This window comes from Nicotiana tabacum, chromosome 3, assembly GCF_000715075.1.
Source record: "Nicotiana tabacum cultivar K326 chromosome 3, ASM71507v2, whole genome shotgun sequence".
In the NCBI taxonomy this organism is placed as follows: Eukaryota; Viridiplantae; Streptophyta; class Magnoliopsida; order Solanales; family Solanaceae; genus Nicotiana; species Nicotiana tabacum.
In genome coordinates this window covers 119572606-119586642 of record NC_134082.1, presented here as the reverse complement: position 1 = coordinate 119586642, position 14037 = coordinate 119572606, and positions in this window count along the sequence as shown.

Here is a 14037-nt window from a genome sequence, read left to right as displayed (position 1 = left end):
TAAGACATACGGGCCTATAAGACCAAAATGATCACTTGTACACTAAACATAGGCCGACAAGACCATACAATCTTTTACGTACATGACATATGCCTACAAGCCTCTAAGAGTACATAAACGTCATAAGGCCGGGACAGGGCCCCGACATACCAAGCAATGCATATCTAAATCATACTAACCAAATAAGCAACTCTGGAGCAAATGGAGCGCACCAACATCTTCCGCTGAGCTGATAGCCTACTTGGAGGACTCTCAACCTGTCTATCGGGACCTGCGGGCATGAAAAGCAGCGTTCTCAGCAAAAAGATGTCAGTACGAATAATGTACTGAGTATGTAAGGCACATAAATAAGTACATAACAGATATGGAAGAAATATAGAGTAAACGACTTAACCTGTAAGTCTGATAACTCTGTAAATCATGAAATAATTATAGTGTCATGCATATGCGTATGAATGTCATGTCGTGCATAGGTACATGTTTCATAACATCATCAGGCCTCTGAGGGTATCCCATCATATCATCTCGGCCACTGTGGGCAAAATCATCAATGTATACCAGCTGATCAGGTGGTAGTGTGTATATAACGCCGTAACCTTTTCCCACATCCCATATACATATAATATACATATATACGTGTATATAACGTCATCTGGTCATGGGTCATTGTACATGTATATATGAATGCAATACATGAGAAGTGCATCAATAAAATCTTTTGGAATGTTGTAAGACCATTATGCCTTTGATTAATATCATAAAGCAAACTTTATCAACTTACGTTTTTTCTGAGACTCGTGAACAAATGATAAAATAATAGGACGCATGGAGAATCAAGAACATAGGCATCTCTAGCATTTCTACAAATAGAGTCATTTATGGAAGTTGTGTATTTGCTCGTTTCGTTTGTATCGTATGGATCATGCCAAAAGGAAAGAAGGGATAGCCTTAACATACCTGAGCCGATTCTCTTGACAATCCCTCTAACATACGTCACTTGCGATACCACGTAACGACGGATCGAAATAGGAGAAAATCCATATGATATTCTTGAGAAAGATTGCACCGTACTTCCTTAAAATTGCACAATCTCACATGGCTAAGATACAATTTCATATGAATTGTTGAAGTAACTTTCGTTGGCATTCAAATCATGTGATATCTTACTTTGTATTTGAGAAGTCTTGTTGCTGAATTTTGTTTATTATCTTGTAGAGATGAAATGTGAATTATGAGAGGTCTTTATGTCTTTGGTTGTGGGCCCCACTTGTGTGGTAACTTGGCTAAAAAATGCCCAAATTATGCCACCTTGCTTTGTGACTTAATGAGTCAAAATTTGTTGGCTTTCATGGTTGCCACGTTTAGGTTCTTTAGACTTATCCAAATCTTAATTACTTAATTAGCTTAGTTATTTAGTTAATGTCCCACTAAAAATTTATAATTACCCAATTATCCACATATTTAAGAATTATCTCAAATTACTTAAAATACTACTCACTTTTAATACACTTCATACACCTTACTATCATGGTCATGTGGTACCTTGTATGGTACTAGTCCATGAATACGAGATATTTAGCTCGGGCCGTATTTTATCCCCAAATTGTCAAACTTCGACAGAACTCATTTTCTTCGATTTGTTTACCCTCTCACCTTCGCGGATTAACTTATCACTTGTTTGAAATAACATAATACTTATAATCCCAAAATAATCTCATTCCCGAACTTACAAAATTAGCTTACGACGAAACTTTAACGTACGAAAATGTGGATTGTAATATCTCATTTCCGAGCTTATATCAATTTACTTATGGCGTACTTCCACGTACGAAAACATGAGATGTAACATCATTCCCCCCTTTGGAACATTCGTCCTCGAATGTTGACTGATGCACTTATCATTTTTATGACTTGTGCCTTCGGAATACTTTAGTACTCTCCTTACCATCTAGGCAACTGTTCTGTGAATAATTCCAAAGGCCAGGGCATTCCCCCATTTAGGCCTCTTTCTCATGACTTATGGTCGGAATCCTTCCAATCTCGTAACTGTTGCTACCTTTTATCACACAGCTTGTACGACTCTGACCTTGTAAGTGCGCCTATAACTCTCCATTTTTTAGCCAATCTCTGTGCCTCACTTTGTAAACATATACAGAGCTTGACAAGACATCCCTTTGGGCATCTATAGGTATACTGAAGTTTTTTGCTCGGTACTTTGTCGAACTTACGATTATTGTTATACCTTATTTCATAGATCCGATTATCTATTCGTATGAGTTTACTGCATCAAGGTAGGTCATACTATATCATAACTCTTACTTCGATTTATCGAAAGCTGAGGTCTACTACCAAAATCCAAGTTACTCTCGTTGCTGCTTATCATGTATGTATAAATCTAAGTCATTTAATGCTTCTTCATTGATGTTCATCTTAAGACTGATGCCCTAATCTCATCTTATACTTTGCAACTTTTATCCATCATTGTTGATTCACCTCAATGTTGATCTATAATCTACCACTGATAACTTGACCTCTTATGTAATACTACTGTTAGGGCTCACGTCCCATCAGGGAACATCAGAAATGATTAGACCGATCCATCTGGGGGCAATACCATGCTTTCATAACCATATTTCATAGCATCCTAACATGATTCATCCTATGTGGGTTATCTAATCCTGTAAAATTCATGAAATCCCTTTCTTTTCTTTTTCAAATCATTACTCAAACGAAGGCCCACACGTCATCCTTTATTTATCATAATTACACCCTTATTCTACTATCATGGCAGCATCTCATCTCTTCTAAATGCTACTAGTCTTAGACTCCTTTGAGTTTATTCAGGATATACTGAGCTTTAGAGAACCCACCAGCTCTCTTGTTTTCATGGGCTTAATCCCGAGAACTCATCCATTCTCATCATCTTTTCACTCACCCTTTCTTATCCTTAACTCATCTATTCTTGTCATCTTTTCACTCACCCTTTCTTATCCTTACTCCTGTCTTCCTAAAACCTTGTCGCTTTACCATACTTTAGCTTGCGTCCTATATATATCTATTTATATTACTCGCAACCTTCCTTCAACTTGCTTGCATCATAGATTTCCTTATGTCATTCTGGAACATCAAGCGAGACATCACATCGTATCTAATTCTTCTTTACTCTCTTAATTAGCCTCCTCGATATCTAGAAACCATAGGTTGGAAGATATTCCACTGACGACGACGCTATCAATACTGAATCCCAGCGCTTCTAGCCTTCTATCCGAAGTATGGACTATTCACAACCTTCTGCATTTAAGTACCTCGTACGTTATTTACCTTTTAACTTACTTGCCTTAAAACCTCGCATTGTATCTTTTATCTCTTTCATGACCTCCCTTCCACATAGGTATAATTCACGTCCATAACTTGAAGCTCTATTATAATACTTACACCTTTGGTGCATATACAATCCGGTGGGAGATTTATGCTGACTTCTTACGAGGCTGGTACTATTCTAACTGGTTAAATTTAACATAGGGCCGTTATAGAATATGTCGACTGTACTATCCCTCTTGTACCTCAGATATTAAGAGTAATCCTGCAATGTTCTCACACGAGGTTTATAATTTTTTGAGTCCAATCATCAGATTCCTGATTTACTTCGTTGATGTAACTTTTTAGTTTCCTCTTCCCTCTGATCAACCTTTATTTTGGCTTAAGCTATCTTCCGATATGTGGCTCATGGTATTACTTTAGTCTTTCATGGACGCTATGGAATATACGATCTTCTAACGATTCAATCCTTTGTCTATGATCTGGACTTAATTTTTTCTTTTATCTTATACGGGAGTCTTCTACGGCTGCATGATTGTCAATATATATGCTGCATGGATAATACTTCGAACTCTTAAGTGCATTCATAATGTAACTAACTCTGGATCGTAGATCTAATAATTCCTTTCGTTCCTTCTCAGCTTCCTTTAAACGTAAGCTATTACTTTTCCTGGTCTTTCTACCTCCTTATTGCATGCCTACTTAGCTTATCTTGGTGCCCATGTATATTGGAATTCCATACAACTCATATGATCTTGAATATAACTTTTGATTTAACTTCCCGTTCATTAGCCACAATAGGTGTCATTTTCTTAAAAAGTTGATCGAAGCCTACTCCGCACTACTATTGAGTAGCAAGAGAGGGTCGGAGCAGCTTTTACCCGATTTAGGGTCTGGATCGATTTCCACAGAGAGCTAGAATTTGGAATCAAATATCTATGTAGTTTAGGATTGCGTATATGTTCCAAATTGCACTTCTAATCATTTTTGGGGTTTTTGATTTACTTCTATTTTTATCAAACTACAATGGTAAATGAAACTAGATTAAGCTAAGAGTAAAACTAAACATGATTGTTCAAATGGTTTAAAAGGCACTAGGGTAGTGACTTTCGCCTAGGTGGTCAATTGACGGGTAATTAGTCAATCTAGCCCTAAAATTCAAGACCCATCAATTATCCACACTAGGGTTGAGCCACAACCCTAGCTTATGAGTCTAGCTACTCATAATTAAAGAAGAAAATCAAGAAATAGATGAAGAACAACTCATATTAATTAATTACTAAGATAAACAATAAGATTCAATGATGAAACGTAGATAAAATTGCCCAAAATGGTTAAAATTTTCGAACCCACGAGCACAACTATGTTCTAAAACTATCTGATACCCTAAAAATGGGAAAAGAAGCTATTTATACTATGCTAAAAATCTGGACAAAATACCCCTGCGGGGCTAGTACGGACCGCACAAAATGGTGTGAGGCCGCACTAGGGCTCTAAGCTTAAAAATCTAACTCTCTGAACTCGAGCACTGCAGACCGCAGAGAATGGACTGCGACCGCAGAGGCTTCTAGTACGGTCCGCATAAAATGGAGCGCGGACCGCATTGGCTTGAACTCGGAATTTGGCAACTCTTTGATACTCCTTACTACGGACCGCACTAAATTGAGTGCGACCGCATTGATATTAGTGCGGACCGCACAAAACCTAGTGTGGCCCCATTGCCTTTGTGCCTGAATGTCATGCTCTCTGAACCTCATAGTGCGAACCGCACAGAATGGTGTGCGGCCGCACTGGCCTTGTTTTGCCTGAGCTTTGTCTTGTCTTGATACTTGTGCAAGTTTCACTCCTTTTGAGCTGATATTTGTCTTCTTGTCACTTTGTTAATCAAACCTGCAATCAAGCACAACTTGTGAGCCTTTGGGACTATTTTGTACACATTTCTAATCAAAACTTAAGCAAGAAGGAGTATAAAATGTATCAAAATCCCTAGTTATCAACTCCCCCAAACTTAAGCTTTTGCTTGTGCTCAAGTAAACAAAATAAGACCCACCCCTCAAGAGAACATCCAAGAAAATTTCAGCTGTCTTAAAGTAACCTCATCTAGCATCAATTGGGACTAACAATTGCCCTCAATACAAATGAATCATTAACAACTTTTACTCTTTGAAACTCCATGGATTAAGTGCGACACAGGAGCATCAAGAGTTGACTCAACACATCAAAAAACGCTTTCTATTACTTTGGTTATTGTGGAACCCAAACTCACACATCTTCAACTCTCCCTAAGCAAACCTCACCTTTAGAATAGTGGCACTCAGAACGAGGTTATTGGAAATCCACTCATCTCTCTCAAGAAAAAGTCACAAGTCTGGCTCTAAGTACCATATGCTTGCCCCTTATGTGAATCACCACTAATGTAAGCTTCATTCAACTCAAGATCATATAGGGCTTTTGTGGAGACATTGTGAAGGCTTTTGGTTCAGGATAGGAAATGTTTGGTCTAAGAAGGTTCCATCTTCCCTTAAGCACTTCTTTTGTTTCATTTGGCACACTTTCACTTGATTCTTTGAGTCATTTCACTTCTTTCTAAGAGGTTAGAGAGACACATTGTCACTCTTTCTTATACATTTCAAACCTTTTCTCCTTTTTCAACTTTCCACACCTTTCATTCTTTGCTTTTCTTGAATCCCTTTTTATTCTCTTTCATATTAAACATTCTTTTTGTCTTTTTACTTTTCTTTCTTTTTTATTGCCTTTCCTTTTCTTTATTTTTGTGCCTTTTTACCACTTTGTTGCAATCCTCGTCTCTCCCCCCAAACTTATACTTTTGCCATGTGCTAAAGGAAAGATCGGCGGCCAATAGAGGGTATCTTTTAGAACGGGTAAAGGCTTGTATTATGGGTCTTGAAGGGAAAAGGTCTAAGGCTCAAAAGGGTTGACTAGGGATCTTATCGTTGGTAGGTTATGGAATTGTTCAAGCTATCATTTGGACCAAGGAGAGCCTATAATCACGTCTCAAGTCAAAATTCACTTAGGATTTTGCCTCAACAAATATTCAGAGCAAGTTCTAGACCAATGGCTCGGGACTTGGACTTGCAATGCAATTACTCACCACACAAGCTATGGGGTCGCTAAAGACATAGAGTCGGGGGCCCACAACGACCTTAGATAAGATTTGAGCACACACTGGTCCCGAAAAACCACTTGATGATTATTAGTCAACACAAGAGTCTCAAGGTCTCGACTTTTACCATCCTAAACACAACAATTTGTTTTTGACCACAAGATCAAAGGCAAATGTGCTAGGCCCAAGTGAAGTTTTGATTGAGGCACCCTTAACTACTAACTACTAAAAACAAAAAAGAAAAACGGACTCAAACCCTTAAGAAGGTTGTCACGCCATCCTTCATTGGGAAGAGCCACCCGGTTCACATAAAACTCCACCTTTGGAAAGAACCGTGGCATTAAGAAAAACTAAAGGCTTATTACAAACTTTCAAAACAAGAAGCTACGAATCATAAATAAAAAGCTAAGAACAAAAAGTTGCAAAAAGTAAAATGAATATATACAAGAGCGGATTTGTCGAATATATAATAGATGAGATGAATATGTACAATGTAGCATAACTTTATATACAAACCCAAAGTAAAATAAAAGTGCGATAAATGTAACGAAATGTTAAAATTATATAAAACCCAAAGATGAAAAGATAAGGAAAGTATAAAAAGTATCAAATATATATACAATCATCCGAATGAATCCATAAAAGTAGGGCCTACCTCCTCAAATGAAAGCTGGCATTGCCCCAATGCCAACTAAACTAAATAAAGCACCAAAAAGAGAAAGGGAAAAAGGATATAGGGACTCCCTATGGCCTGTCTGTCTGCATGGGCTCCTGAGTGGTCCCTGGGTCCTCACTGTGCTCGGAAACCTCAGACTGGTTCCCTGTGGCCTGCTGCTGTGCTGTTGGGACCTGGGCCTGGACAGGCTCCTGAGGTGCATCCTGTGACTGACTGGAGGAGGCCTCCAGTTGGTATGCCAACTGGATGACTTCATCGTCCGCTATGGGGATCATCCTCTTCCTATTGGGAGGCCTCTAGGACTGCTCGGGCTGGGGATGAGCTGATGGTACTGGGTCCTATAGCAATAAGTCCAAAGGCAGATGATCTGCCTTCATTCTGTCAACATCAACCCTCAGCGTCTTTACGAACTCCTTGGAAGCCCACGTCTTTCTCAACTTCTTATGATCCTTAGCAAGCTCCTTGAGAGCCTGGTTGTGTGAAGCAGCTGCATCTGTGAGCACCTTCTGAGTGTCGACGATTTTCTTTTGGTTGGCTAAAATCTCCTTGAGATCATCCTCTATAGACTGGGGGACCTGTGGAGGTGGAGGTGTCGACTGAGCCTCTATTGTGGTAGTGAGGGTAGATAACTTGGATGACGTAGTCTGCATCCAGTTGTTGATACTGAGAAGAGCCTAGCTCAGTCGATGGGTAGTCACTGGATAGGCACGGGAAGAAGGGATCTCTGGGTCTGCTGAGGTGGATGGGCCAGGAGGGATATCAGTAGAAGTGGAGGCAGGCTGAGCATGAGCCACTACCACAACTGGCTCTTCAGACTGGCTAGTTGGAGCAGTAGTTGTTCCCTTGAAGTTCTTGCTCTTGTGGTTGTCATCCCCCTGCATGTTGTACCAAGAAAATAGGCCCTTCGCTTTGACCTTGATGTCGAATGGCCTCTTTTCAACTTTTAGGTCTCGGAAGTACATAGTCAGAAAACTGGGGAAAGGGTAATTTCTGTCATGCTCATTGCCCACTATTGTGATTATCCTCGACATAATATTTCCCACATTGATTGGGTACCCCGCCATGATTGAAGCCACCAAAACTGCCCGATGAAGATGGAGGGATTTGTCATGAGTCGTGGGGTCCAACCTGCTACATACAAATGTTTCCCACCCCCTTGCCTCGAAGTTCAAACTACGTCTCAGAATCTTGACACCCGTAGTCAACCAATTGGGGGTGGTACCTGGGATTGCCAGGTACTGTGCCATCCAGGGACGGACCTCCTTACCCAATTCTATTTTTGCCATATATAGTGACTCATCCTCCTCATCAAAGCCAAGGTAGTCATTTATGGTTTTTTCATCAAATAGCACTTTCAGGTTTTGCACCTTGGTCACTTTGGAGCCTTTTTTTATGTGGGCAACGTTGGTGTAGAATTCCTTGACCAAGTGCTCATTGACATCTACACATTCATCCAGAAAATGCTCTCAGCCAACTCTCTCCCTAAACTGCCTCCTCACGTTGGGGTTGTGAGGCAGTAGATCTCTATCAACAAAACTCCGCTCCGGGATTAATTTCCTCACCGGCCACCATTCCCTGAATTTGTGATATGCTACTTCACTTACGAACCGGTCTTGCCATACCTCCTGTTTCCTAGTTCTAGCCACCCCGCCAACCTGAGGTTCACCCTCTTCTCCAACTACTTCTTCACCTCCTACTTCCTCATCGTCTCCTACTGCACCCTCTCCAGATAATGAAGCTGTGGGAGAGGTGGAGTATTCATCCCTACCGCCTTCAGCTGAGCCCTTAGACGACCTAGAAGACACATTTACTAATGTTTGGGCAGCGGGGGAAGTGGGAGGAGTGTCACTTAGTCTGTTTCTCTCCGGCCAGTTAGGGATGTATTCTGGGATTGAGTCTGAAGATATCTCCCGGAAGGGCTCGTACTCACTCCCAAACATGTCAATGGCCCTATCAGCAACTTTAATCATCTTCCTCATGTTTTTGATGTTTTACCTGGCTTGGGGAGTGAGTTTAACCATTTTCTGTTTCCCTCCCCAGGAGGATTCACCTCTGCCTGGTTGTTTAGAACCTTTAACTCGTTGTTTCACCATTGTCTGCAAACACAATCCAAAAAACTTGTTAGTATCAATACAAGCAGTTAAGAAACAGAGTTGCAGAACAGGAAGGAAAAGGTGCAGACAGTTGCAGACAATTTTCAGAAGTCACATAGTGCGGACCGCACAAAATGGTGTGCGGTCTCACAGAGGTCAATGCAGCCGCATAAAATGGCCATGCGGTCCGCATAGAGGTGGGGTTCAAACTACCCACTCTCTATATCCAGGCAGTGCAGACCGTACAAAATGTAGTGCGGCTGCACAGGGACCAATTTGGTCCGCACAAAATGTAGTGCGGTCGCAGTCCCCAAAGTTCAGCTTTCAGGACAATTAGCAATGCGGTCCGCACAAAATGTTACTGCGGACCGCACAAGGGCACCGCGGACAGCACAGAATCGATCGCAGTCCGCACTGAGTGCCCAGCTATGGCACTAAGTTAGGGTTTCATAAATTTTGATTTTAAGCCCAATTTTGCACTTAAATAATGTCCCTAAGTGATTGCCCGTTGTTTTTAACTACCTAATCAATTGAAGAAAATACGGGAATAATAGGGTGAAAGACAAGAAAAACAAAAAAGGGAAGGAAAATAACGAAATTAAAACAATTAAACAGCAGTAGAGTTACCAGATGTGAGATGAAATGAAGACTAACAAGTCCAAATGATTAATTACGAGCAACAGAGATGTTGAATAATGATTTTAGAGTGCTGAGATTCAAAGGTTCGAAAAGTGTACAAGGAGGGCCTCAGGCCCTATTTATAGAAAAGGACCTGGGGCCCAGCTTACCAACCCAGTGCGAACCGCACAAAATGGACTGCGGTCCGCACTGCACATCAACTTCCAAGTTTGAGGAGGCAACACACTACGGTCCACACAAAATGTCATGCGGCCGCAGTGGTCCACTGCGGACCACACAAAATGTAGTGCGGCCGCAGTGGAAAACTTCGGAGAGGTCAACATTTCACCCTTCACCAGTGCGGTCCGCACTAAATATAGTGCGGTCGCATTGCAAAGACCTGACACTTTTTTCCACTATGTCTTGCACTGCACCAACACAATCCTGTAACATCTCACAACCAGTTAGCCAAAAAATCAATCCTACACTACAATGAAAAATCAAATAAAACAAGAAGAAAAACACATGGGTTGCCTCCCAAGAAGTGCCTGATTTAACGTCGCGGCACGACGCAGGTTACCATCACATCATTTGAAATGAAGAAGTGCCACCACGTGGTTGTCATCAATTTTTCCAAGATAATGCTTGACCCGATGCCCATTAACTCTGAAGACCTCTCCATTGTTGTTTTTCAAATCAAGAGCACCAAAATGGGTCACCAACACCACTTCAAACGATCCACTCCATTTTGATTTAAGCTTTCTCGGAAACAGACGTAATCGAGAATTGAACAAGAGAACCAAATCACCTACTTTAAACTCCTTTCCACAAGCATATTTATCATGAAGGTTCTTCATCTTGTCCTTGTACAAGGATGAACTGGAGTAGGCATGGAATCGGAATTCATCAAGTTCATTAAGCTGTTCCACATGAAGATTGGTTGCAACATCCCACTCAAGATTTAGCTTCCTCAAAGCCCACATGGCCTTGTGCTCTAACTCAACCGGTAGATGACAAGCTTTCCCAAACACCAACCGATATGGAGACATACCAATCGAAGTCTTGTAAGCAGTCCTATAAGCCCATAGAGCATCATCCAATTTCTTTGACCAGTCGGTCCTATTTGCATTGACCGTCTTTGACAATATGCTTTTGATTTTCCTGTTGGAGACTTCAACTTGACCACTTGCTTGAGGATGATAGTGGGTAGAAACTTTGTGATTGACACCATACTTTGAGAGCAAAGTGTCGAAAGCTCTATTGCAAAAATGAGACCCCCCATCACTTATGATTGCACGAGGAGTACCAAACCTTGTAAAAATGCTCTTCTTGAGAAATGCAACAACACTCCAGGCCTCATTGTTAGGCAAAGCCATGACTTCAACCCACTTTGAAACATAGTCCACCGCCACAAGAATGTAAGTGTTCCCACAAGAGCTAATAAATGGGCCCATGAAATCAATGCCCCACACATCAAAAATATCAACCTCAAGGATGGTATTAAGAGGCATCTCATCTTTCTTTGAAATTCCACCCGTTCTTTGGCATTCATCGCATCTCTTCACAAAAACACCCGCATCTTTGAACAAAGTTAGCCAATAAAATCCACAACTAAGAACTTTAGAAGTCGTCCTCGCCCCGCCATGATGGCCACCATAGGGAGAGGGATGACAAGACTCCAAGATACTCAATTGCTCTTCCTCCGAGACACACGGTCGGATCACCCCATCCGTGCAAATCTTGAACAAGTACGGCTCATCCCAATAGAAATCCAAACTATCCTATTTGAGCTTCTTCCTTTGGTTAAAAGAGATCTCACACGGGACTATACCAGTTACAAGGAAATTAGCAACATCGGCAAACCATCGCATATCATTCATCGACACCGAAAGGAGTTGTTCTTCGGGAAATGAATCATTGATCTCTAGGCCGTCACGAGGCCTCCCCTCCTCCTCCAAGAGGGACAAATGGTCCGCCACTTGGTTCTCACTACCCTTCCGGTCCACAATCTCCAAATCAAACTCTTGAAGTAACAAGACTCATCACACTAATCTAGCTTTGGAATCCTTCTTCGTTATCAAGTACCGGAGTGCGGCATGGTCGGTATGAATAATAACCTTAGCACCCATAAGATACGGCCGTAATTTTTCCATTGCGAACACAATAGCCAAAAGTTCTTTCTCGGTCACTATGTAGTTCATTTGAGTATCATTCATTGTCTTGCTCGCATAGTATACCGGATGAAACATTTTGTTCACTCTTTGACCCAAAACCGCCCCAACCGCAATATCGCTCGCATCACACATGAGCTCAAAGGGTAAGCTCCAATTAGGCGCGGTAATGATTGGAGTGGTGGTCAACTTATGCTTGAGAAGTTCAAAGACTTGCATACATTTTTTATCAAACACGAACTTAGCATCTTTTTCCAACAACTTGCACAAGAGATTCACTACCTTCGAAAAGTCTTTGATAAATCTCCGGTAGAACCCCGCATGCCCAAGAAAACTTCGAACTCCCTTGACAGATGTAGGGGGAGGGAGCCTTGAAATCACTTCAATCTTTGATTTATCCACCTCAATGCCATGTTTCAAAATTTTATGCCCAAGAACAATTCCTTCTTCCACCATAAAGTGGCATTTCTCCCAATTGAGGACAAGATTGGTTTCTTCACAACGGGCCAGAACTCTATCAAGATTCTTAAAGAACTCATCAAATGAATCCCCCACAACACTAAAGTCGTCCATGAACACCTCCAAAATGTCTTCCACCATATCGGTGAAAATGGCCATCATACACTGCTGAAATGTAGCCGGTGCATTACACAACCCAAAAGGCATCCTAGAGAAGGCAAAAGTGCCATATGGACAAGTGAATGTGGTCTTCTCCTGATCTTCTGGAGCAATCAAGATTTGGTTGTACCCAGAATACCCAACCAAGAAACAGTAGAAGGCACGCCTAGCAAGTCGATCTAACATCTGATCAAGAAAAGGCAAAGGAAAGTGATCCTTGCGGGTCACTTTGTTCAAATTGTGGTAATACATACATACCCTCCAACCGGTGACGGTTCTGGTAGGAATCAACTCATTTTGTGAATTTGCAACCACGGTCATACCACCCTTCTTCGGTACACATTGCACCGGTGAAGTCCAAGAGCCATCAGAGATGTGGTACATAACCCTGGCATCCAACCACTTGATCACCTCCTTTTTCACAACTTCTTGCATTACCTCATTCAACCTCCTTTGATTCTCCAAGGAAGGCTTTGCATCATCTTCCATAATAATCTTGTGCATACAGAATGTGGGGCTTATCCCCCGAATATCAGCTAAAGTCTACCCAATTGCCTTTTTCCGCTTTTGAAGCACCGCCAATGTGGCATCAACCTGTAAGTTAGTAAGACAAGAAGAAAGAATAACTAGCAAAGTAGAATTTGAGCCTAAGAACTCATACCTGAGGTGTGGAGGCAGTGGTTTCAACTCCAACAACGGAGGCTCCTCAATTGAAGGTTTTGTTGGTGGAGTCTTTCTATTCTCGAGGTCCAAAGATAATTTCCTAGGCTCATAATAATAAGAGCCCATTTCATGTAAAGCATTCACGCACTCCACCCGGCTTGCATCCCCATTGACATCAAGATTCAATAGTACAGCCTCCAATGGGTCCTCCACATTGATCATTGCACTAGTGTCATCAATTATCACTGATGTGATGAGGTCAACAAAAGAGCACACCTCGGTACTGTTGGGCTGCTTCATTGATTTGCACACATGAAAGACCACCTTTTCATCACCCCGTGAGTTCCCATGCTTCTACATCAATCATTGTCTTCCCCGTAGCTAGGAAAGGTCTTCCCAATATGATAGGAATCTCATAGTCCACCTCGCAGTCCAAGATCACAAAGTCAGCTGGCAAGATAAATTTGTCCACCCGGACAAGTACATCATCAATAATACCTAATGGTCTCTTCATTGTTCTATCTGCCATTTGTAATCTCATAGAAGTCGACCTCGGCTGCCCGATACCCAAAGTATTGAAAACAGAATAGGGCATCAAATTGATACTAGCCCCCAAATCACATAGAGTTTTAGCAAAATCCGCACTCCCAATGGTGCAAGGAATGGTGAAAGCACCGGGATCTTCAAGCTTCGGGGCCATTGAATGCACTATAGCACTAACTTGGTGAGTCATCTTTATAGTTTCACAATCCATAG